The sequence below is a fragment of the Dama dama genome, chromosome X (genome assembly GCF_033118175.1).
Source record: "Dama dama isolate Ldn47 chromosome X, ASM3311817v1, whole genome shotgun sequence".
In the NCBI taxonomy this organism is placed as follows: domain Eukaryota; kingdom Metazoa; phylum Chordata; class Mammalia; order Artiodactyla; family Cervidae; genus Dama; species Dama dama.
Window position 1 is genome coordinate 85,004,176 of NC_083714.1, and position 27,702 is coordinate 85,031,877.

At 36.3% G+C, this 27,702-nt stretch overlaps 1 protein-coding gene across 4 annotated transcripts in view; it reads right to left on the reverse strand.

Annotated features, from left to right (window-relative positions):
* The window catches only part of ATP7A (ATPase copper transporting alpha), a 140,776-nt gene that overhangs the window by 84,043 nt on the left and 29,031 nt on the right, over positions 1-27,702 (reverse strand). For 2 of the 4 annotated variants that reach the window (XM_061137117.1, XM_061137114.1), the window contains exon 2: positions 14,492-14,610. The exons of 1 other annotated variant lie outside the window; for it this stretch is intronic. The gene's annotated coding sequence lies outside the window, so the exon portion shown is untranslated. Of the gene's footprint in view, positions 1-14,491; positions 14,649-27,702 lie in introns of all 4 variants that reach the window. One more of the 4 variants, XM_061137115.1, reaches the window with a different exon arrangement.

Below are 27,702 nucleotides of genomic sequence, written 5' to 3' on the forward strand. Positions count from 1 at the left end.
TTTATTTCCATGCTGTTTATCTTGTTCCACTGGACTATATTTCTGTTTTTGTGCCAGTACCATAATGTCTTGATGACTGTGGCTTTGTAGTATAGTCTAAAGTTAGGAAAGTTCCATTCTTCTTTACCAAGACTGCTTTGGCAATTCAGGGTCTTCGGTGTTTTGATACAAATTGTGAAATTATTTTTTCTAGTTCTGTGAAGAATACCATTGGTAGTTTGATAGGGATTGCATTGACTCTATAGATGGCTTTCAGTAGTATAGTCATTTTCACTATATTGATTCTTTCAATCCAAGAACATGGTATATCTGTCCATCTGTTTGTGCGGTCTTTGATTTCTAAACCTAAGACCAGAAACTATAAAACTCTTAGAGGAAAACAGAGGCAAAACACTCTCTGACATAAACCACTGAATTGATGCATTGATTTGTTCCCCGCTGAAGACTCAAGGGGGACCCTCCACAGATTTTGGATATCTCCCCAGCCTCCATATATGAGATCCTCTATGACCCACCTCTGAGAGTAATGGAAATCAAAACAAAAATAAACAAATGGGACCTAATTAAACTTAAAAGCTTTTGCACAACTAAGGAAACTATGGGCAAGGTGAAAAGACAACCCTCAGAATAGGAGAAAATAATAGCAAACGAAACAACTAAGAATTAATCTCCAAAATATACAAGCAGCTCATGCAACTCAATACCAGAAAAACAAACAACCCAGTCAAAAAAGTGGGCAGAAGATCTAAACAGACATTTCTCCAAAGAAGACATACTGACAGCTAATAAACACATGAAAAGATGCTCAACACTAGTCAATATTAGAGAAATTCAAATCTAAACTACAATGAGATATCATCTCACACAGGTCAGAATGGCTATCATCAAAAAGTCTATAAACAATAAATGCTGGAGAGGGTGTGGAGAAAAGGGAACCCTCTTACACTGTTGGTGGTAATGCAAATTGATACAGCCTCTATGGACAACAGTATGGAGATTCCTTAAAAAAAAAACTAGGAATAAAAATACCATATGACCCAGCAAACCCACCACTGAGCATATACCCTCAGGAAACCATAACTGAAAAAGACACACGTACCTCAATTTTCACTGAAGCACTATTTATAATAGCTAGAACATGGAAGCAATCTAGACATCCATCAACAGGTAAATGGATAAAGAAGCTTTGGTATATATACACAATGGAATGTGACTCAGACATAAAAAGGCATGCATTTGAGTCAGTTCTAATAAGGTGGATGGGCCTAGGGCCTATTATACAGATGGAACTAAGTCAGAAAGAGAAAGACAAATATTGTATATTAATACATATATATGAAATCTAGGAAGTCAGTATTGATGATCCTACTTGCAGGGAAGCAAAGGAGACACAGACATAAAGAACAGACTTTTACACACAGTGCAGGAAGGAATGGGTGGGATGATTGTAGAGAATAGCACTGAAACATATACAATACCATATGTAAAACATATAACCAGTGGGAGTTTGCTGTGTGACACAGGGCATCCAAAGTCGTTGCTGTGTGACAACCTAGAGGGGTGGGACAGGGAGGGAGGTGGCAGGGGGGTTCAAGAGGTCAGGGACATATGTATACCTATGGCTGATTCGTGTTGATATATGGCAAAAACTATCACAATCTGGTAAAGTAATTATCCTCTAATTCAAAATAAAATTAAAAAAAAAAACATAAGAAATCCAAAATTCCAATAAACATATGAAACTACATTTGAAGTTATAAATTAAAACAACTAAGATACAATGTTTTCTACCTACTGGATTAGTAAAATGTGTCTATTACCATGTAGCTTAAATCAGCAAAATAGGAAACAACCTACATTTTTTTTTTACAGTAGGGCACTGGTTAAATAAACTCTAGTATATTCACACTTTTACAGATGGTTGTCATATTTTTGGCTACCCAGCATCCAAACACACACCCTAGGTTAAGGAAATCCCCTGCTGTGAATGAGCATCTTGGTGACAGGCAGTAGCACTGGGCCCTGACTACTGAAGCCAAAGTTTGGAGGAGGAGATATTCCTTTTCCCTTCATCCTCGAAGCTAAATAAGTCTAGATCTGAATGGGCAGATGCTTCTGCCCAGGCTTTTGAATTCTGAGAGTGACACAAATACACAATGATAATTTAAAAGAATTTGCAGCAGCAGCAGCAACACAGTCAAGATGCCAGCAGTGGTGGTGGCAGAAGTTCTGAGAAAGCTAGTGCCACTGCAGATGACTACCAGACTGTTGTGGGGACCATGACCTTGGCTGTTTTAGCCTCCCTGGGCTTCTATCCATTTTTCCAAGCGTGGTTGATCATCTTTCCTGTTGACTCTATAAACAGTCTTAATAGCTTACCAATTAATTCCTTGTCTGGTTAAGCGAGTCAAGCTGCTTCATGTTGCTTGCCAGCAAAAACTCATCATAATACATGTATAATAAATACCATGTGGCCATTAAAAACAATGATGTAGATCTCCATTTACTGATGGGAAAAATACATTAATGTTCAGAATACATTAAGTAAGAAAAATCTAATTTTCACTCTGCAAAAAGTTCTCTTAACCAACCATCAGTGGATTAACTGATAGTCTCCACTCTATCACTAAAATATTCAGATGCCCACAGCATGCTGAGGTGTGCTCCTTGTCCCACCAGCAGTGTGGACATGCTTAGTTTCAACTGTGTTTGTTCCCAAGACTGTGTATGCCCACTGACCTTTCTTTAATGTGATTTAAATATTATGTAAACTGACGAAATGTGAGTATAAAAGACAGTTATTATTTCTATGAAAACAAAGGTGAATGCTTCAGAAACATTCAATAAAGGTGAACAGTAACTGCCAAAATAGCTGTACATGAAGCAACTTTAACAGAATGGGGGGGGGGGAGCACAAAAATCTAAAAATTCTAAAAAGTCTCTACTTTCATGAAAGCAAACTAGAAACTGGAAATTTGGAAACCTGGAATGAAACAATATGGATGTGGCTATACTAGAAAGAAAAGGAAGATTTCAAAGGACCCATATACAAACAAAAGCCTTGGGCCTACATATAAATATTGGGGAATGAATGAATATATGTTCCAGGTTTTTACAAAATGAACAGGGTACATATACATAGTTAACACGGTTCCTTTCTTCAACTGACAAACCACTGGATGGTTTACGAGTTTCTATCATTATTTCCAACTTCTGTGAGGAAGTCTCTAGAATATACCACAGAACAAAGAGGAAAAAATACCTGATTCCATTTTGTTTTCATTCTCAGCCTTGACTAAAACTTTTATAAATAGTTGAATAACAAGGTAGGTTTCAGAGTGTATATCCCTAACAAGGACATCACTGAAATTGAGATTTAAAGAATTTTCTTCCCATCATGAATGTCTTGTTTGTCCTCTAAAGACATGAAATGTTACAATTGTCTATTGCAACAGTTATGTCCACTACATTATGCTATTTTTTGTTTCCCACTCAGAATCCTCAGTGGAAGCCACAGATGATTTTCCTCACATAGTTTTTTTTTTTCTCACATAGTTTTATATGGCATTTCTTTTTCCTCTAGAAGTATTTATGGGCTTAGCAAAATTACTATTTCCTGATAAAGGCAGATACTTCGTAAAAGTTTGTGTGTGTGTGTGGTAAAATATACATAAAATTGATCGTTTTAACTATATTTTAAATTATAGTTGATTTACAATATATTAGTTTCAGGTAATATAGTAATTTTATATTTTCATAGAATATATTCCGTATATCATAAAATAGTATGTTCCCTGTGCTATACATTACATCTTCGTAACTTATTTACTTGAAAGCTAGTAGTCTGTGCCTCTTAGTCCCCTTCAGCTCTTTTGCCCCTCCTCCCACACATCTCCCTCTGGTAGACACTAGTTTGTTCCCTGTATCTATGTTATCTGTTTCTATTTGTTCATGTTTTTTATTTTTTGGATTCCAAATAAAGTTAAAATAGACAATATCTGTCTTTCTCTCTGAATTATTTCACTAAGCATAATACACTCCAGGTCCATCCATGTTGTCACAAATGGCAAAATTTCATTTTTCAATGGCTGAGAAATATTCCATTTTTGTGTGTGTGTGTGTGTGTGTGTGTGTGTGTGTGTGTGTGTGTGTATACAGACGACATCTTCAGTATCCATTCATCTGCTGATGGCCACTTAGGTTGCTTCAATATCTTTGCTAACTGCAAATAAAGATGCAAAGAACAATGAGGTGCACACACACACACACACACACACACACACACATATATATATATAATTGGTGTTTTCATTTTCTTTGGATAAATACCTTGAAGTGGCACTGCTGGATCACATGGTAGTTCTATATTTTAAGGAACTTTTATATTGGTTTCTATAGTGGTTGTACCAAGTTACATGCCTACCAGCAGTGTATGAAGGCCCCCTTTTCTCCACATCCTCGCCAATATTTATTTCTTATCTTTTTGATGATAGCCATTATGACAGGTGTGAGGTGATATTTCATTGTGGTTTTGATTTCTGTGATGGTTAGTGATATTCAGCATCTTTTCATACATCTGTTGGCCATCTGTATGTGTTCTTTGGGAAGAAATGCCTATTCAGGTCCTCTGCCCATTTTTTAATCAAACTGTTTTTTAATGTTGAGTTGTATGAGTTCCTTATATATTTTGGATTTAACTCATCAGACATATTGTTTGCAAATGTCTTCTCCCATTCAAGGTTGTCTCTTCATTTGGTTGATGGTTTCCTTTGCTGTGCAAAAGTTTTTAAGTCTGATTAACTCTCATGTTTAAATGCTTGCTTTTGTTTCTCTTGTCTGAGAAGACAGATGCAAAAACTATTCATAAGACCAATATCAAAGAGCATGTTGCCTATGTTTTCTTTTAGGAGTTCTATGGTTTCAGATGACACCACCCTTATGGCAAAAAGCAGAGGAATTAAAGAACCTCTTGATGAAGCTGAAAAAGGAGAGTGGAAAAGCTGGCTTAAAACTCAATACTGAAAAAACAAAGATCACAGCATCTGGTCCCATCACTTCATGGCAAATAGATGGGGAATAAATGGAAACAGTGACAGACTTTCTTTTCTTGGGCTCCAAAGTCACTGTGAATGATGACTACAGCCATGAAATTAAAAGACGCTTGCTCCTTGGAAAAGCAATGACAAACTAAACAGCATATTAAAACAGAGATACTACTTTGCCTACAAAGGTCCATATAGTCAAAGTGAAAGTTGCTCAGTCATGTCCAATACTTTGCAACCCCATGGACTATACAGTCCATGGAGTTCTCTAGGCCAGAATACTGGGGTGGGTAGCTGTATAGTCAAAGCTATGGTTTTTCCAGTAGTCATGTACAGATGTGAAAGCTGGATAATAAAAAAAGGCTGAGCACTGAAAAATTGATGCCTTTGAACTGTGGTGCTGGAGAACATTTTTGAGAGTCCCTTGGACAGCAAGGAGATCAAACCAGTCAATCCTAAAGGAAATCAACCCTGAATGTTCATTGGAAGGACTGATTGCTGAAGCTGAAGCTCTAGTACTTTGGCCACCTGATGCAAAGAGCCAACTCACTGGAAAAGACCCTGATGCTGGGAAAGACTGAAGGCCAGAGGAGAAGGGGACGACAGATGGTTGGATGGCATCACCGACCCATTAGATATGAGTTTGAGCTAACTCCAGGAGATGGTGAAGGACAGGGAAACCTGGCATGCAAACAGTTGGACACAACTGAGTGACTGAACAACAATAATGGTTTCAGATCTTACATTTAGGTCTTTAATCCATTTTGAGCTTATTTTTAAATATGATGTGAGGAAATGTTCAAGTTTCATTCTTTTTATGCAGCTGTCAAACTTTCCCAATACCACTTACTGAAGACACTATTTTTCCCCATTGTATATTCTTGCCTCCTTTGTCATAGATTAACTCACAACATAACTGTGGATTTATTTATTTCTGGGCTGTCTACTCTATTCTATTGATCTGTGTGTCTTTTTGTGCCAGTACCATGCTGGTTTTGATTACTGTAGCTTTGCAATATTCTCTGAAGTCAGGGAGTATGGTTTCACAGGTCTTTTCTGTTGTTTCTTTGGTTTTTATTTATTTCCACTCTTATCTTTATTATTTGCTTCCTTCTGACTTTTTGGCTTTGTTTGTTCTTCTTTTTCAAATTCCTTTAGAATTAGAGGGCTGGAGCCAGGTATGAGTCAAGGCCATTTTAACCATTTTTTAAGTATACAGTTCAGTGGCATTAAGTACATTCACACACTTGTGCAACCATCACCATCATCCATCTGCAGAACTTGCTCATGTTTGTAAACTAAAAATGTAAACACTGATTACCCACATCCCCTCTACCTACCCCCAGTCTACTTTCTGACTCCATTAATTTGACTACTCTGGTTTCCTCATATAAGTAGAATCATTTGTCCTTTTTTATGTGCTGTATTTCATTTAGCATCATATGTTAAAGGTTTATCCATGTTGTATCACATGTCAGAATGTTATTCCTTTTTAAGGCTGAATAATATTGCATTGTATGTGTATACTATATTTTGTTTATCCACTCTTCTAATACAGCAGTCCCAAACCTTTTTGGCACCAAGGACAGGTTTCAAGAAAGACAATTTTTCCACAGACCATGGGGCAGGGAATGGTTTGGGGATGATTTTAGTACATTACATTTACTGTGCACTTTATTTCTAATCTAATTCGGTCACTGATCTGACAGGAGGTACTGGTCCACGACCCAGAGGTTGGGGACCCGTGCTCTAATAGACTTTTGGGTTGTTTCTACTTGTGTGCTATTGTGAATAATGCTGCTATAACCACTACTATACAAATATCTGTTCAATTTCTTTATTTTAATTCTTTTGGCTATATACTCAGACTTGAAATTGCTGGATCATTTGGTAATTCCACAGTTAATTTTTTAAGGAATCACCATAATGTTTTCCACAGTGACTTTACCATTTTTCATTTCTACCAACACAGGAGTTTCAATTTCTCTACATCCTTGCCAACACCTGTTGTTATTTTCTGCTTTTTAAAAAAAACAATGGGTGAGAAGTGGTAACATATTCATTACATCTCAGAAATTTCAATAAAGAATTAGTGAAAAAAAAAAAAGAATTCGTGAATTAGGGACTTCTCTAATGGTCCTGTACTCCACACTTCCAATGTAGGAGGTCTGGGTTTGATCCCTGGTCAGGGAAGTAGATCCCACATGCCACAACGAAGAGTTCACATGTCACAATCAAAAATCCTGCAAGCTGCAATGAAGACTGAAGATCTTAAGTAGTGAAACTAAGACCAGGTGAAGCCAAATAAACAAATAAATGCTTTTTAAAAAGGAATTAGTGAATTAATGCTAAATTATGAAGTAGATGGAAAGCCATAATCTTTCATTATCAGCTATTTCATTGTTATTTTATTTCATTTACAATGTATTCTTATACTATTTCTTAACAATTTATCCTACATTCTGATTTCATGGCAAGAACTGGTTACAATATATACTTTATTTTTTAAAATATCTATTTATTTATTTTTGGCTGCATCAGGTCTTAGTTGCAGCATGTGAGCTCTTCCTTGTGGCACTCAGACTTCTCTCTAGTTGTGGTGCATGGGTTCCAGAATGCATGGGCTCCAGAGTGCATGGTCTCTAGTTGTGGCACACAGGCTTAGCTGCCCCATGACATGTGGGATCTTAGTTCCCCAACCAGACGTCAAACCTGTGTCCTCTGCATTGGAATGCAGATTCTTAACCTGAACTACCAGGGAATTCCCTACAATATATACTGTAAATGTGAAAGATTATGTTTCAGTCCTATGTATGAGTGATTTAGCTTAATAAATTAGTACAATAACTTGGGATGAATTCAAAGGGATCAGGATAAGAAGATGTGGGAATTTCCTGGTGGTCCAATGGTTAGAACTCAGTGCTTTCACTGCTATGGGCTGGGTTCAATCTCTGGTCAGGGAACTAAAATCCCTCCAGTTATGTGTCATGGCCCCCAAAACAGGAAGATGTAACAACTGGTCACTATTAAATGTTCTTGAATCAATGTGTGCTTATTTTTGTAGTGTATATAAAAAGAGAAAATGTTGCAAATTTCATTTACATCAGTTCTTCAGAAACCTAACTTTCAGATTTAAGCACATTTCTCTAAAGCTTTTCCTAAAGCTAGTAACAGTATACTAAAGGGTACAATATTTGGCTTTCAGCACTATAAATGAATAGCTAAATAATAATGAAGCAATACTAGGTACAATTACTAAAGCAAAGTAGACTGACCAGTGAAGAGGATGTGGGCAGTATCTAGAATCTAGGAACGTATTACTCTATCACCCTCCACAACTTCTTTGTTATATCCACTTTGGAAAGTATTAGCAGAGGGACTGAATTCTATCATTAAAAGTTACTTATTCAGGGACTTCCCTGGCAGTGTGGTAGTTAAGACTTCATGCTTGTACTACAGGGGACATGGGTTCAAGATCCTGTATGCTGCACAGTGAAGTTATTTATTCAAATACTTGTTCTTGGGGCTTCCCTGGAGGCTCAGTGGTAAAGAATCCACCTGCCAATGCAGGTGGAGACATGGGTTTGATCCCTGACTCAAGAAGATGCCACATTCTGCAAAGCAACTAAACCCATGAGCCACAATTACTGAGCCCACATGCCGAAACTACTGTGGCCCATATGCTCTAGAGCCTGTGCTCCACAAGAGAAGCCACCAAAATGAGAAGCCCATACACCGCAACGAAGAGTAGCCCTGAAATTAGAGAAAATTAGAGAAAATCCTGTGCAGCAATGAAGACTCAGCACAACCAAAAACAAATAAGTAAAATTATGAAACAAAAAAATACTTAAAATAAATAAATATTTGTTCTCAACCCACCTATGCTTTGATATAAATGTCTCCCACAGAAGAATAAAATAATTTGTAACACATTTAGGGCCAATTAAATGCATGAAATCTCAGGAAAATTTTTTTTTTATTAGTTGGAGGCTAATTACTTCACAACATTTCAGTGGGTTTTGTCATACATTGATATGAATCAGCCATGGAGTTACATGTATTCCCCATCCCGATCCCCCCTCCCACCTCCCTCTCCACCCAATTCCTCTGGGTCTTCCCAGTGCACCAGGCCCGAGCACTTGTCTCACGCATCCCGCTCAGGAAAATTTAAGTAGGAAATTATACCTATTTTAAATTAGGCAAATGTATATAAACAGCAACCTAGTACTAGTTATTGCTATATGTGTTATAGTCATATAGTAAGTATTATTACTATACAATAAAAAGTCAGAGATTAATGGCATGAGCCAAAATCACATATACTTAGCCAAACACTGATCCAACATTAATCACTTTTTTACTTCTCCATAGGGACTCCCAACTAGTGGCAGATACAGCTACAGCATATACATGTGCCTCTACTGTTTCCCCTCTTACTTAGATGAAAATCATCTATTTCAAATATTCTAAATATGAACTAGGGAGAAAACCAGACTGGAAGGAGAGACACCCAAAGAAAGAGTAACCCAAAGCAGTTTTTTAATAAACACTTTTTTGTTATTGGGTGGATGGTCAGTTGACTTGCTGGATAGACAAACCAACTCTGAACTCTACCATGAGATAAGAAAGATGAATGAGGGAAAGTGATTTCTTCTTAGTCAGAGGCCCAAATATGGTGGGAAACTACTAACATCCTGAGATATTTTCCAGATACTCTTTACTTTTCTTCTGACTGCAAAATGAAAAGGAACAAGTTTACCTTAACTCAGTAATCAATATTAGTTATCACTGATAGTGAAACAACCAGGCATTGTATGCCTTCTATGTACCACCTGTTAAAAGTATTCTCACCAAAAATCCTTAACTGACATTGGCAGTGAGAGGTAACCTAACCTAGTTACCTCTAATTTCCAATGTACAGGAAATAAGAGGGAATAAAGGATGAAGTTAGTGACAACATGAGGAAATAATCAGAAAATTCCAGAAGGTGGAGCAAGAGCAGCACTGTCCGATAGAACTTTTGCAGTGTTGGAAATGTTCTGTATCTTTGCTGTCCAATACAATGTGTCTATTGAGCACCTGAATTTTCCTAATCAAAAATGAGATGTGCTATAAATGAAAATATATATACTGGATTTAAAAGATGTAGTAGAAAAAAGAACACAAACTATCTCAAGTACATATTGATTAAATATTGAAAGACAATAACTTGTATATAAAGTTAAATAAAATATATTATGAAAATTAATTTCCCATTTGCATTTATTTTTATTGTGGCTATTAGAAAAATTTAAATTACATGTGTGGCTCACATTTTATTTCTATTGGACAGTGCTGTTCTAGATCATTGCACGTGCAGGCGTGCATGGGTGCATAAGTCACTTTGGTCAAGTCCGACTCTGTGCAACCCTATGGACAGTAGCCCACCAGGCTCCTCTGTCAGTGGGATTCTCCAGGCAAGAATATTAGAGTGGGTTGCCATTTCCTCCTCCAGGGGATCTTCCCAACCCAGGGATCAAACCCACATCTCTTATGTCTCCTGAATTGACAGATGGGTTCTTTACCACTAGCACTACCTGGGAAGCCCCTCTAGATCATTATTTTACCTTTGAAAGTCAGGCCTGTGATCCACTTGGAACTATGTTTTGTATATAATATGAGGTAGGAGTCCAGCTCATTTTCCCCATAAGGATACTGAATTGATCTACTACCATTTATTGAAAGAGATTTTCCTTACATGTAATGTTCTTCTCAGTTTTTGGTATAAAGGTTACACTTATTCAATAAAAAAGTTGTAAAATATTCATTATTTTTCAGCTCTCTAGAAAATTTGGTGTTAGATTGGTATTAGGTCTTTACTAACTGGAAGAATTCACTGAAGAAGCTACTTGGACCTTAAGTTTTCCTTGTGGAAAGGCTGTTATATCAGTTATTGAGAGACGTGTATTAAAATCTCCAACTATAATTATAGACCTACAGTTCTGCCAATGTTTGTCTCATACATTTTAAGCTATAAAATTGGTTACATAAAAAGTTAAGATTATACCTATCTGTTGAATTAATCTTTTTATCATTATAAAGTATTCTCCAGTAGTATGGCCACACTAGTTATCTTTTGGAAGTATTTGCCTAAGATGTTTTTCATATCGTTATGTTCAACCTTTTTATGAATGACATACAATTTGTATGTTATGTCTCTGAATAGCATTTAGTTGGTTTTTTGAATCCTCATAAGTAATACTCTGAAATGTAATACTGGATCAATTTACATTTAATAAAATTACTAATATTTTAGGGTTTATATCTATCTCCTTGATAGTTTTCTAACTGGCTCAAGTATTGAGTCTTTTTTTCCTTTCTTGCTTTATTTTGCATTAATCAAGTATCTTTCATTATCTGCTTTTCCCATGTAATAGGGCTTCTTAGCACAACACAGCACACCCATGTAATAGCTTGATATGTTATAGTTGTTAAACATTACTCTCATAGTACCCAAGAGATTACAACATGTATCCTTGATTTACTACAGTCTACTTTAAATTCAAACTTTTATTCTCTGCCTACATAGTGTAAAAACTTTTTTAAAAATTTTTATTCATTTTTTATTTATTTTTGGCCGTGCTGGGTTTTCACTCATGTGCGCAGGCTTTCTCTAGTGGTACGGAGGCATCTCATTGTAGTGGCTTCTCTCGTTGCAGAGCATGGGCTCTAAAATATGAGGGCTTCAGTAGCTGCAGCACCTGGGCTCAGTAGTTGTGGTCCATGGGCTCTAGAGTGTGCAGGCTCAGCAGTTGTAGCACAGGGGCCCAGGGGCCCCATGGCAAGTGGAATTCCCCTGTACCAGGGATCAAACCCATGTCCCCTGCACTGGCAGATGGATTCCCAACCACTGGACCACTAGGGAAGTCATGAAAAACCTTTAAAACATGTTAACTCCATTTAACATCCCCCCTCCATCAGTTTCTTATTGCTGCTATAAAAAAAAAAAACTGCCATAAATGCAAATGTATTATCTTACAATTTTGGAGGTCAGTAATCCGAAATAGGTCTCACTGGGTGAAGTAGAGTGAAGGGAGCAAAGTCCACCTTCACTCAGTGATCAATATTATCATGATAATGTCATTTGCAGCAACACGGATGGACTTAGAGATTGTCATACTAACTGAAATCAGTCAGAGAAAAACATCGTATGAGATCGATTATAGGTGAAATCTCTTGAGCAAGCTCCAGGAGTCTGAGCAAGCTCCAGGAGTTTGTGATCAGCAGGGAAGACTAGCATGCTGCAATCCACAGGGTCGCAAACGGTTGGACACAACTGAGTGACTGAACTGAACTGAAGTGAACTGATAGGTGGAATCTTTTTTAAAAAAAGAAAAGGTACCAATGAACTTATCTACAAAACAGAGAGTTACAGATATACAAAACAAACTTATGGTTACTGGGGGTAAATGAGGGGGAGGGATAAATTGGGAGATTGGGGTTGACATATACACACTACTATATATAAAACAGATAACTAGTAAGGACCTGCTGTATAGCACAGAACTCTACTCAATGCACACACACACAGACACACACAAACTGATTCAGTTTGCCATATACCTGACACTAACACAACATTGTAAAGCAACTATATGCCAATCAAATTTTTTAAATATTAGTATCATGAATATTATGCACCACCTATGAGACATTTTTACCAAAAATCTTTTTTGTTGTTGTTGTTCAGTTGCTAAGTCATGTCCCACTCTTTGTGACCCCATGTACTGCAGCATACCAGGCTTCCTGGTCCGTCACTATCTCCTGGAGTTTGCTCAAATTCAAGTCTATTGAGTCAGTGATGCCATCCAGCCATCTCATCCTCTGTCATCCCCTTCTCTTTCTGCCCTCAATCTTTCCCAGCATCAGGGTCTTTTCCAATGAGTTGGTTCTTTGCATCAGATGGCCAAAGTATTGGAGCTTCAGCATTAGTCTTTCCAATGAATATTCAGATGGATTTCCTTCAGGATTGACTGGTTTAATCTCCTTGCTGGAGATTAAGGGATCTTAACTCTCCAAAAATCTTTAACATGTTCCTAATCAAGCCTTTAGAGCTAACTTCTAATATACAGGAAATAATAGGAACTAAAGGATTTCATCTTGTAGTCAAGATGAAAGGGAAAGGAAAAAAAATAAAGATATTGGCAGATTGTATCCATCTGGAGGCTCAAGGGGAGAATCCACCTCTCTGATTTTTCCAGCTGCCTACACTCCCTGAAGGTCATGGCATCTGGTTCCATCACTTCATGGCAAATAGATGAGGAAACAATGGAAACAGTGACAGACTTTATTTTCTTGGGCTCCAAAATCACTGCAGATTGTGACTGCAGCCATGAAATTAAGATGCTTGCTCCTTGGAAGAAAAGTTATGACTAACCTAGACAGTATATTAAAAAGCAGAGACATCACTTTGCTGACAAAGGTCCATCTAGTCAAAGTTATGGTTTTTGCAGTAGTCGTGTATGGATGTGAGAATTGGACTATACAGAAAGCTGAGTGCCGAAGAATTGATGCTTTTGAACTGTGATGTTGGAGAAGACTCAAGAGTCCCTGGACTGCAAGGAGATCAAACTACTCAATCCTGAAGGAAATCAGTCCTAAATATTCACTGGAAGGACTCATGCTGAAGCTGAAGCTCCAATACTTTGGCCACCTGATGCAAAGAACTGACTCATTGGATAAGACCCTGATGCTGGGAAAGATTGAAGGCAGGAGGAGAAGGGGATGACAGAGGATGAGATAGTTGGATGGCATCGCTGACTTGATGGACATTAGCTTGAGCAGGCTCTGGGAGTTGGTGATGGACAGGGAAGCCTGGCATGCTATAGTCTGTGGGGTCACAAAGAGTCAGACATCACTGAGCAAATGAACTGAACTGAACATTCCTTAAATCCAGCCCCCAATTGCACAACTCTGACCTCTGCTTCTACCTGCACATCTCATCTGACTCTCCTGATATCCGTTTACTTTACAAGGACCTTTGTGATCATATTGGACCCAACCATATAATCAAGGATGCTTTCATCTCAAGATTCTCAAATCAATCACATCTGCAAAGTCCTTTTTACCTGTAAGGTAGTCACAGGTTTCAAGGATTCAGGCATATACATCTTTGTGGGGCTATTATTCTGCATACCACAACCCTCCTACATTTTGTGTTAGTGGTGGTGACACATATTTTAATTCAATGTGTTTACAAATACTTCAGAAAGGAAAGCTCTATCTCTCAGAATGCCAACTAATGAGTGTAGACAAAATAATGAAGTTAGAATAATCACCACTTGGTAAATGTCACAGTAATAACTGACTATGGAAGAAATCATTCATGAATGCTAATACTAGTAAAAAAAAGTTTTATGAGAAAAAGGATACTTACACAATCACAAAGTACCACCCCACAAAATACTTACCAATTAGCAATAAATAAGTAGAAAATACTCCTTAATTGGGCTTCCCTGGCGGCTCAGTGGTAAAGAGTTGGCCTGTGATGCAGGAGACACGGGTTCAATCCCTGGGTTGTGAAGATGTCCTGGAGAAGGAAATGGCAACCCACTTCAGTATTCTTGCCTGGAGAATCACATGAACAGAGGAACCTGGTGGGCTATACAGTCCATGGGGTCGCAGAGAGTCAGACATGACTGAGCAACTAAACAACAACTCCTTAATTAACCTTATAGGAAATAAATCTTTTTTAAAAAGTTTATCATCACAAATTATCATCACAATTAATAAGACAAAATTGACATACCATGCTAACTCTATTCAAAAGAAAGCTAAGAGGTTATATTAATACATAAGTATATTTCAGAGCAAAGACTATAAAGCAGAGATAAAGGGCATTTCATAATGACAAAGGGACCAATTAATAAAGAGGACATAATAATTCTAAATGTTTATGCAACTAATGACAGCTTCGAAATTCATGAAGCAGTGAAAGAACTGCAAGGAGAAATAGCAAAACCTACAAGTATAGTCAGACATCTTAATACCCCTTTCTTAATGATTGATGCACTTCCCTGGTGGTTCAGATGGTAAAGAATCTGCCTACAATGCAGGAGACCTGGGTTCAATTCCTGGTTCAGGAAGATCCCCTAGAGAAGGGAATGGCAACCCACTCCAGAATTCTTGCCTGGAGAATCCCATGGACAGAGGAGCCTGGCAGGCTGTATTCCATGGGATTGCAAAGAGTCGAACACAACTGAGCAACTAACACTTACGTACTTACACTTAATGACTGATAAAACAAGTAGGCAGAAAGCCGAGGAGGACAGAGTAGATTTGATACACACTGCCAACCAATTTCACCAGATTGACAAGCACAGAATAGTCCACCTAACATCAACGAATGATACTTTCTTCTTAAATTCAGAAAGAACATTAGCCAAGATAGACCAAACTTCGAGTTACAGAATGCCATGCCATGTTAAGTAGCTTCAGTCATGTTCGATTCTTTGCAGCCCCATGGACTGGAGCCCGCCAGGCTCCCCTGTCCATGGGAATCTGCAGGCAAGAATACTGGAATGGGCTGCCATTTCCTTCTCCAGGAGATCTTTCTGTCCCAGGGATCAAACCCACGTCTCTTAAGTCTGCTGCATTGGCAGGTAGGTTCTTTACCACTAGATCCACCTGGGAAGCCTGAGTTTCACAGTAAGTTTCACTAAATTCAAAAGGATGCAAGTCAAAGAAAGTATCTTCTCTGGCTACAATGGAATTCTAGCAGAAATAAAAAAACAGAAAGATCTCTAGAAAACCCACAATTATTTGGAAGCCAAATACACATAACTATGGTCAAAGACAAAATCAAAAAGGAAATTAGAAAGTATTTTGAACAGCATTAAAATGTGACATAGCAGAATCTGTACTACAACACTAAAGCAGTAGTTAGGGGAAATTTTATGGTACTAAACGTTTATATGAGAAAAGAAAAAAGGTTTCAAATCAATGACCACAGGTACCACCTCCAAAATCTAGAAAAAGAAGAGCAGTTGAACCTAAAGTAAGCAGAAGGAAAAAAATAATAAAGATGACAACAAAAATCAACAAAAGAAAAAGAAGAAAAACAATAGAGAAAATAAATAAATAAGTGCTGGTTCTTTGAGAAAATCACTAGAATTGACAAATCTCACTCCAGAGTTATAAGAGAAAATATGATGACAAAAATTACCATTATCAGAAACAGCAGAGGTGAATCATTACAGATTCTACAGACATGAAAAGAACATTAAGGAGTAGTATAAACAACTTTATGTCAATGAACTTAACATTTAAACGAAATGGACCACTTCACTAAAAGATACAAGTGCATCCAAGAAGAAAGAAATAGCCTTAAAATTCCTAACCTATTAAAGGAATCTAAATTACAGTATAAACAAAATTTACTTTATATGAAAAACTCCAGGCCCCAATAACTTCACTAGTAAACAGTACCAAACATTTAAGGAAGAAATCATACACACCCTTCACAAACACTCACAGAAAAAAAGGAGAAGAGGGAAATACTTCCTAACTAAAGTCTATGAGCCAATGTTAGCCTGACACAAAAACAAGATAAAGGTACCACAAGTAAAGAAAAGTACATACAAATATTGCAAGAATACAGACAGAAAAATCCTCAGAAAAATCCTAGTAATCCAAATCTAGAAATAAATAAAAAGGATTATACACTATGATCAAGTAGAATTTGCAAGGTTGACTCAACATACAAAAATCAATCAATGGTATACACCATGGTATTAGAATAAAGGACAAAAAACAATCTCAAGTGGATGCAGAAAAGACATTTGACAAAGTTCAACAGACTTTCATGTTAAAAAAAAATCTCAGAAAATGGAAAATTGAAAAATTGAAAGAACTTCTTCAATCTGAAAAAGGGTATCTGTGAAAAGCCTACAACTAATATCATACTTAACAGCAAAATACTAGAAAGCTTTTCCTCTCAGTCAGGAATAAGGCAAGGGTGTTGAACCTTGCAGCTTCTAATTCATATAGTACTGGAAGTCCTATCCATAGTAATTAGGTAGGGAGAGGTGCGGGGAGTGGGGAAGTCATCTAAGTTGAAAAAGGAAAAGTAAAATGATCTCTGTTTGCAGATGACATGATCTTATATCCCCAAAGACTCTAATCAAAAAAAAAAGTTAGAGTTAATAAAGAATTCTGCAATGTTTCAGGATATAAAGTCAACAGACAAAAATCAGTTGTGCTTCTGTAGGTTGACAACAAACAATCTGAAAATTAACAATTCCATTTATAACAGCATTAAAAAGAATACTTAGGAATAAACTTAACCAAGGATATGAAAGATCATAACACTGAAAACTACAAAACAGTGCTAAAAAGAAATTAAAGGAGATGCCAAAAAATGGAAAGACATCCTGTGTTCATAGATTGGAAGACATAAAATTAAGATGCCAATACTATCCCCAACAATCTACAGATTCAATGCAATCCATATCAAAACTCAAAGAATATTTTTTGCAGAAATAGAAATAAACCCATCCTAAAATCTATATGGAATCTCAAGGGACCCCAAGTATCCAAAACAATCTTGAAAAAGAAAAAAATTAGAAGTCTCATAGTTCCTGGTTTCAAAATATATTACAATGCTACAGTAATCAAAACAGTGTGGTACTGGCATAAAGATGAACATATAGACCAATGGAATAGAAGCCCAGAAACAAACCCTCTCATATAAGGTCAAATAATCTCCAAAAAGGGTGCCAAGACCACTCAACGGAGAAAGGACATGTCTTCAACAAAGAGCCTGGGAATACTGTATATCTACATGCATAAGAATGAAATTAAATCTCTACTTACATCATACAGTAAAATTAACTAAAAGTGGGTTAAAGACATAAACTTAAGAGTGAACTCTATAAAACTCTTCAGAGAAAACATAGTAGGAAAGTTTCATGACACTGGATTTGGCAAGGATTTCTCATATAAGACAGCAAAAGCACAAGTAACAAAAGGAAAAATGGGTAATCTCAGTTTAGTTCAGTTGCTCAGTCGTGTCCAACTCTTTGCAACCCCATGAATCGCAGCACACCAGGCCTCCCCGTCCATCACCAACTCCTGGAGTTTACCCAAACCCATGTCCATCAAGTCGGTGATGCCATCCAGCCATCTCATCCTCTGTCGTCCCCTTCTCCTCCTGCCCCCAATTCCTTCCCAGCATCAGGGTCTTTTCCAATGAGTCAACTCTTCGCATGAGGCGGCCAAAGTATTGGAGTTTCAGCTTCAGCATCAGTTCTTCCAATAAACACCCAGGACTGATCTCCTTTAGGACGGACTGGTTGGATCTCCTTGCAGTCCAAGGGACTCTCAAGAGTCCCCTCCAACACCAACATTCAAAAGCATCAATTTTTCGGTGCTCAGCTTTCTTCACAGTCCAACTCTCACATCCATACATGACCACTGGAAAAACCATAGTCTTGACTAGGTGGACCTTTGTTGGCAAAGTAATGTCTCTGCTTTTTAATATGCTATCTAGGTTGATCATAACTTTCCTTCCAAGGAGTAAGCATCTTTTAATTTCATGGCTGCAATCACTATCTGCAGTGATTTTGGAGCCCCCAAAAATAAAGTCTGACACTGTTTCCATTGATTCCCCATCTATTTCCCATGAAGTGATGGGACCAGATGCCAATAAAAAACTTTCATGCATCAAAGGACACTATCAAGAGAGTGAAAAGGCAACACCTACAACGGAAGAAAATATTTACAAAATAGTTATCAGATAAGAGATTGTATATTTAGAATATATAAACAAATGGTACAACTTAACAACAACAAAAAATCAGTTGAAAAATGGGCAAAGGACCTGAATAAACATTTCTCCAAAGAAGATAAAGAGCAAAAAAATACATGAAAAGATTTCAACATTTCAGCCATTAGGGAAATGTAAATCAAAACCTCAAGGAGATACCACTTCATACCTACTGAGGATGACTATAATAATAAAAAAAAAGCATTGGTGAAGATGTGGAGAAATTGGGACACTTGTGCATTGCTGGTAGGAATATAAAATGGTGTACTTTAGCTGCTATATAGCACAGGGAGCTCAGCTCTGTGCTCTGTGATGACATAGAGGAATGGGATGAGGTTGAGGTGGGAGAGAGGCTCAAGAGAGGAGAGATATATGTATACATATTGCTGATTCACATTGTTGTACAGCAGAAACTAACACAATATTGTAAAGCAATTATGCGTGTGTGTTAAGTCGCTCAGTTGTGTCCAGCTCTTTGCAATCCCATGGACTATAGCCCGCCAGGCTCCTCTGTCCATGAAAATCTCCAGGCAAGAATACTGGAGTGGGTTGCCATGCCCTTCTTCAATGGATCTTCCTGGCCCAGGGATCAAACCTGGGTCTCCTGCATTGCAGGTAGATTCTTTACCATTTGAGCTACCTTGGAAGCCCAAAGCAATTATACTCCAATTAAAAATAACAAATACTACAAAAAATAAAATGCATAATAAATTTGTATAATATATAATGTATATAATGTATAATAAACCATTCTAATAAATAAATAAAATTAAATTAAATAAGATGCTGCACTCACTGCGAAAAAGTTTAGCAGCAATTCCTCAAAAAGTTAAACATAGAATTACCGTATGATCCAGAAATTCTGCTTCTAGGTCTATATCCAAAAGAACTGAAAGCAAGCACTCAAACAGATAATTGTATACCCAAGTGTTCTTTTTAATGTTTAGCAATATAACAGGTAAAAATATTTCATTCTTTATGTGTTTCTTAGATTATTAATGAGGTTGGTTATCTTTTTATACATTTCTTAATCATCCACTTTTCTTCTCTTGTGTACTGATTATTTGACCATTTTTCTGTGTCTGTGTGTGGGTGGGAGGATATTCTAAATGAAAAACAAGCACTTTGAAAAAAAAAAGAAAAACAAGCACTTAGAAAGTTCTTGATACATGCTGACAAATTTTAATAGCTAATATTTATGCTTTTATAATAAATCTGATTCACTCAGCATTTACTGAATTTTTACTCTACACAGGCATTAGAGGATATGGGAAGAAATTACTTGTGTCTTCAGGGATTTATAAATCAGAACTATTTTCCTATTAATACATACTAGTGTAAGTTTGAACATCTCATCTTTTTTGACAAATATGTTCATGATTGAAATGCAAAATCTAATAGGAAAAAGTTTTAGCATATATGAACATATGGGATGACCTTAGAGGTTGGAACTACTCATCAACATATCTTGAGGTTACAAGAATATAACTCATCATCAAAAAAACAAGAGATAATAAATCTTGGCAAGGACACAGAAAAGAGGGAACTCTTACACATTGCTGGTAAGATGCAAACTGTTAAAGCCACTATGGAATATAATAGGAAAGTTTCTCAAAAAATTAAAAATAGAATTACCATATGATCTAGCAATTCCACTCTGGGTATATATCCACAGGAAATGAAATCACTGTGTCAAAAAGAGATCTGGACTTCCATGTTCACTGCAGCATTATTTATAATAGCCAAGTCACAGAAACAACCTAAGTGTCTATCAATAGATAAATGGATAAATAAAATGTGATATACACACACACACACACACACACACACACACATATTGGAATACTATTCCACCATAAAAAAGAAGGAAATCCTGTCATTTGGGACAACATGAATGGAACTTGGTTGCATTATGCTAAGTGAAATAAGTCAGAGAGAGAAAGATAAATACTGTATGTGGAATCTTAAAAAAAAAAAAAACAACAACTTAGAAAAAGACCAGAGCTGTGGTTACCAGAGGCAGGGAGTAAAGGGTAAGAAAATTGAATGAAGGTGGTCAAAAGGTACAAATTTACAGTTATAAGATAAATAAGGACTAGGGATATAGTGTACAAATGATGATTATAGTTAACACTGCTGTATGATATATTTGAAAGTTGCTAAGAGAGTAAATCCTGAAAGCTCTCATCACAAGGAAAAAAAATTTTTTTTTCTTTTTTCTAGTATCTATATGAGGTGATGGATGTTATTAAACTTATTGTGATAATTATTTTGCAATATATGTAAGTCCTTCTGCTATCCTCCTTAAACTTATACAATGCTGTACGTGTATGATACCTCAATACACCTTTAAGAAAAAAGACTGCTAACTTCAGTCCACCTTATTATATCTATAAATTTATTTTAAATCACACCTCTTGATGGACGTAAAAGTCAGAATTAAATCTGTATCTGTTCTGGGCTTCCTTGGTGGTACAGTAGTTAAGAATCCACCTGCCAATGCAGGGGACATGGGTTCGATCCCTGGTCCAAGAAGATCCCACATGCCCATGTCCCACAGCTACTAAAGCCCATGCACCCTGGAGACTGTTCACCACAAAGAGAAGCCACTGCAACCAGAAGCCCATTCACCACAATTAGGGAAAGCCCCCATGAAGCAACAAAGACCTAGCACAGCCAAAAATCAATAAATGAATCTTTAAAAAAATCTATATCTGTCCTTTAAAAAAATATATATATATATAATTTGTAGCCTTAGAAATATAACAATATAGAATCACAGAAGTCTTAACAAAGGTCAGCAAATAAAATCTCTCAGGTGAAGGCAGTGTTATAACTGTGATTATATATATATATATATAATCACAGTTATATATATAATCACTGAAGAGAGAAGAATCTGTCCAATTTATGAAGTTTCAATGAAGACCACAAATCCCAGTGACTCACAATTTATCATTTCAGTGTCAACCTACAGAGATTATTTGGCAAATTATACTTCTACTGCCTTTTGGCTCTGTGATTTTATTGTGTAATGCTGGTCAATTTAGTGCATATGCCTACAGGGACTTTGGCCTATAAGCATAAAGTAAATAAACAGGTGTCATAGCAGGTTGATGTTAAATAGAAGTGAACTAATCAGTTATCAGATTAAAAAAGATGTATAAAGTAAAAAAAAATTAGACCACAATCAGGAATGACATAACTGTCCACAAAGCTAAGTCACCCTCACTGACAGACTTGAGCAGTGGCCTATTCAGGGAGATAACAGGTGAGAGGGCAGCCTAGGAAAGAGACAAGCCATCAGCCCAACACATTCTGAAATCTACCAGTTGGGATTTCTATATATGCACCTGAAAAGATGACCAATTCATACAAAATTCATGCACTCATTACTTCATTCCCACCATATGCAAGAAATGAGAGGATAAAGATTGCACGATTTCTTCCAACACCTACATTTTTTCTTACTGAGTGATCATAGTGTATGCTTACAATCGTTTTTATTTAACATATAATGTAATTATTAAGGGCTTCCCTTGTGGCTCAGCTGGTAAAGAATCTGCCTGCTATGCAGGAGACCTGGGTTCGATCCCTGGCTTGGGAAGATCCCCTGGAGAAGGGAAAGGCTACCCACTCTAGTATTCTGGCCTGGAGAATTCCATGGACTGTATAGTCCGTGGGGTTGTTATTAAATGAATAACGTTATTAAATGGGGTAGTTATTAAACTACTTATTAACTTATTAATGTTATTCAATGAAAAAATGTTAAAACTAGCTAGAAATAAAATTTGGGAAATACAAATTAGATAGTAACTAAAACAATAACATCATATATTTTGCTTATCATGGTGGAAAAAACTTAAAAGACCAATGTATCTATTCAATATGATCAAGGATGAGAAAAATGCTTTACCATCCTGTCAATCAAGTATAAAACACTATGGGACTTTCCTAGTGGTCCAATGATTAAAACTCCACGCTCCCACTGCAGGGGGCTCAGGTCCCATCCCTGGTCAGGGAACCAAGATCCCATATGCCACACAGCACAATCAGAAGAAAAATATGTATAAATCACTATAGCTTTTTTTGGAGGGCAGTTTTGCAATGCCTATCAAGATTATCACATGAATATAACCCTTAGCCAAGCAATTTTACTTAAAAGACTATAATCTACAAAAATATGTACACAGATGTTCAAAGCTATAGGGTAAGCACACCTAAAATAGTTAAAACTTGGAGATTCTCTAAACATCAATAAAGAAATAGATTATGATGCATTCATACTATAGAAGACTACAAAGCAGTTAAAGAGAATAAGCTAAATCTACATATACTGACATGGAACCATATCCATAAATAGAAAAAGGTCTAGAAAGAGACAAACCATTAAAAGTGATTACGCATATTGTAAAGTAATTAGCCTCCAACTAATAAAAATAAATGAAAAACAAAAAACAAAAAAAGCGATTACCCTTTGTGGAGATGACTTTCTGTTTTGTTTTGTTTTTACTTTATATACTTATATTACAATTTCATTAAAATAAGCATGTATTACTTTAGTATTCAGAAAAAAGCTAAAATTGGCTAAACATACTTTCTTTGCTTCAACTGGATATATCTATTTTTTTCTAGAGCTTTAGACATCTGCAGATAGTGTTTTTCCAAACACAAGAGGAAGCAGGTCACATACAGTTCCTGTTTTTGAAGACAAAAAAACGTTAAGGGTGACAAAGAAAAAGGAGGCTGTATAAAATAAAGGAAGTGAGGGAAAGAACAGTAAAAGATGGTTGATAGAGAAGTGTGGGAAAAGGAATTCTTTTAGTGCTGGGCCTGAAAATAATGAACAGAATATAATGCTTTAACCTTAAATTAAAAAGAGAAGCAAAAAAGAAAAACTGAGAAATAGGTTTCTTCAGTCGCAGACAGTGTAAACAGCAACAACAAATCTCACTATAATCAGTTTTAAAAGACTAAAAAAATCCAACTGATCAGGAAATTTTACATACTTTCAGAAAAAGAGGAACAAACTAGTTGCCAAACTGGTTGAGAATCTTTGGAATAGCAAGGAAAACACACAGAATGTTCTAATAATCTGACTTTAGGGATGGATTTGGGACAACGGAATTTGCAAAATTTCCATAAGCAAAAGAAAAAGTTTGAAAGACTATATAAAGTTATCTGGGAGAGTAGTAATACTAATAGTACTGTCTAACCACACTTAGGCAGATACTGTTAGAAGTACCAGGGCTTCCCTGATAGCTCAGCTGGTAAAGAATCCACCCGCAATGCAGGAGACCCTGGTTCGACTCCTGGATGGGGAAGATCCGCTGGAGAAGGGGTAGGCTGCCCACTCCAGTATGATTAGACAGACACACTCCTACACTGCTAGTGAAAGCATGAAATTATATTTTTCTGGAGGACAACTTGGCAGTATGTATCAAAAGTCTTTCAAAGTACTCACCACTTTTATACACTGTTAGTGGCAGTATAAATGTGTACCACTTTTCTGGAGGGCAATTTGGCACTATTTACCAAAATTTAGAATGCACATGTGCTTTGATCTAGCAATTCCACTTCTAGGAATTTTATCTAGAAGGTAGGCTCTAGGAATTTAATCTAGAAGATAGGCTCATAAAGATATATATACAAGGATACTCATTGAAACACTGTTTATTATAGAACAGAACTGAAAACAACTTAAATGTTAACCAAAAAGGAACTAATTAAATAAAATATAGCACATCGACATGATGAAACATCATACAATCATTCTATAAAATGAGGTGGGTCTATATTTCTTCATACAAGATGAACAAGATATGCTAAATGAAACCTGCAAAGTGCAAAATAGTATATGTATAGGATAATCCCATGTGTGTAAAGAGTAAAAAACAGAAATAGGTATTACAAAGGCGTGAAAATGCACTGAAGTGTTTTAGAATACACAAGAAAGTGCTAACACTTTCTCTGAGGAGGAGCTGGGAATTCAGAGCATTTTACTTTTTGCACCTTGTGACTTTTTATTATTACGAACATATATATTATTTTTGTTATGAAAAAGAAGCTTTCTATTTATTTCCTTATAGTATATTCCTGAAAGCAGTACTGCCATGTCAGAGTGGTAGCTGTAAGGAAATAAATGGAAAGACAATCAGAGATACTGTATAAACATAAGAATACTCTTCACAAAAAAAACTGGATACAAGTTAAAAGACTAAAAAAAATGAGGATTAGTAAAATAAATGATGATCCATGTATTTAGTGGAATACTGTACAGCTAGGAAGTTTAAATATTCTGACATAGAGAGACAGTCAATAGTATACTGAATAATAAGTCTTTGTTTTCAAAGGAGACACAGACAGACCAAAGTGTACATTTGCACAGGAAAGTTTGGAAGACTATATAAAGTTATCTTGGAGAGTAGTAATACTGATAGTACTGTTATGATTTTTTGCTGTGCTTTATGAAGTTTTCTACAGTTAATATATTCTTTACTGAAAGAGAGTGACTGACAACACATGTGAGGTCAACCCCATGCCTGCCTGTGCTATGTGCTCAGTCATGTTCGACTCTTTGTGACCTCATGGACTATAGACCACCAGGTTCCTCTGTCCATGGAACTTTCTAGGCAAGAATACTGGAGTGGGTTGCCATTTCCTCCTCCAGGGGATCTTCCTGACCCAGGGATTGAATCTGGGTCTCCTCTGTCTCCTGCATTGCAGGCAGATTCTTTATCCACTGACCCATAGGAGAAGCACTGGTCAAATCCATAAATCCTAGGAATTAGACAATTCAGTCCACTGCCCATGTATATTCCTCAAAGTTCAAATTCCACTTTGATTAATCCAATCCTGTTAGAATACTGGGCTATGTCTAGCTCTGGCAAGCTGTTTCACAAGGGTCATATAATTCCTGATGTTTATGAGAAGATTTTAATTTATTAGAAAAAGAAGCACTAAAACTAAATAAGCCTTTTGAAAATGTATGTTAAAATCTTGCTCTCTATAATATTTAAAATTTCAGGATACTTGTGAAAGAAAAGTACTTATCTCTTGTTAGCACCTTCCATCTTGGGCTGCCTAGAGGGCAAGATAAATGCTTTTCTGTAAGAGTCCAAGAAGCTCAAGTAGATATACTATGCTCACAAAATTTATCATTAACTTACACAAATGGTCTACTGAATGACCTAGCAGTGGTAAAAGTTTTTCTGGTATGATCAGTAAATACCAGTGAAGTGAAAAGGTTTTTTTGTTAATATATGATTTCCCATTTTTAATTGACAAGGACATTTCTATGACTTTCTACATGACTTGAGAGTTAATAAAGTTACATTTACTTTCATTAATTGAATTGTAGTATATATGCTACCAACTTGACATACATCTTAAGGGAATAAATAGTTCCCTTTATTTCTTCAGAATAAATATTAACACTAACCAACAGCATGTCTATTGATTTGGTGAGAACTGGCAAGAAGGGTATGTGGGAGGGGTGGGAGGGGTGGGAGGGAGAGAGAACCATTCCATTACTTCCAAACTTTTCTCATGCTGCTCCTATAAACACTTCCCTATATCCCCAAACCCTAGTACCCACTAATCTCTTTCCCTTCCTATAGTTTTGCTTTTTCAGATTATCATATAAATGGAATAAGACATTATGTAGCCTTTTAAATTTAGCTTCTTTCACTTAGCTAAATGCATTTTAAGATTCACCTGTGTTATCGCATGAATCAATAGGTAGTTCCTTTTTTATCATAGAGTAGTATTCCACAGTGTGGATATATAAGAATCTGTTTATCCACCAGTTGAAATAACTGAGTCTTTTCCAATCTGGGGTGACTAATGCTGAATAATACTGCTATAAATATTCATGTCAGGTTTTTGTATGAACATAAGTTTTCAGTTCTCTTGGATAGATAGCTAGAAATAAGACTGCTGAGTCATATGATAGAAATACATTTAATTTCATAGGAAACTAACAAATTGTCTTCCAAAGTGGCACTAGCAATGTATGAAAGTTTCAGCTGCTCTGATTGCTAACCTTTGGTATTGTTGGTTTTGTTCTGACATTCTAATAGGTGCAATACAGTATCTCATTGTGATTTTTTTTTAACTTTATTTCTCAGAGCATTTTTTTTCCTCAGAGCATTTTTAAATCAGATAAAAATTGAACAAAAAGTATAGAGATTTCCCATTTACTCCTTTCACCCCCACATGCAACCTCCCCCACTATGAACATCCTGAATCAGACTGGTATATTACAATCAACACTGTGATTTTAATTTGCACTTCTCTAATGATTTTAATTTTCATTTCTTTTATTTTTTTATTTGTAAATCTTCTAGGTGAGGTGTTTATTCAGATCTTTTGCCCACTGGATTATTTCTCATTAGTTTTTTCTTTATAAATCATTTTGCCTTGCTTTTTTTAACATTTACTTTTAATTGGAGGATAATTGCTTTAAAATATTGTGTTAGTTTCTGCCGTACGAAACTGTGAATCAACCATGAGTATACATATATCCCCTCCCTCTTGAGCCTCCCTCCCTCCCTCCCCCTATTGTTGACACTTAAGGGTTTTAAAATTTTATTCTGGATATAACTTTCTGTCAGAAATGTGATTTGCAAATATTTTATCCCAGCTTGTGACTTGAATTATCACTTTGTTTCAAAGTTTTTTTTTTTATTTTAATAAAGTCCACATATCCATGTTTTCACTTATGGATTATACTTTGGGGGTAATATAGATTTTTAATCACATTTCTTTGTTTATGTCTTTCTTTATATGAGTAATGTTTCTCCTAACTACCAGCCTCAGTCATAAAGTCGAGAACAAATAAAAACTGCCATCAAT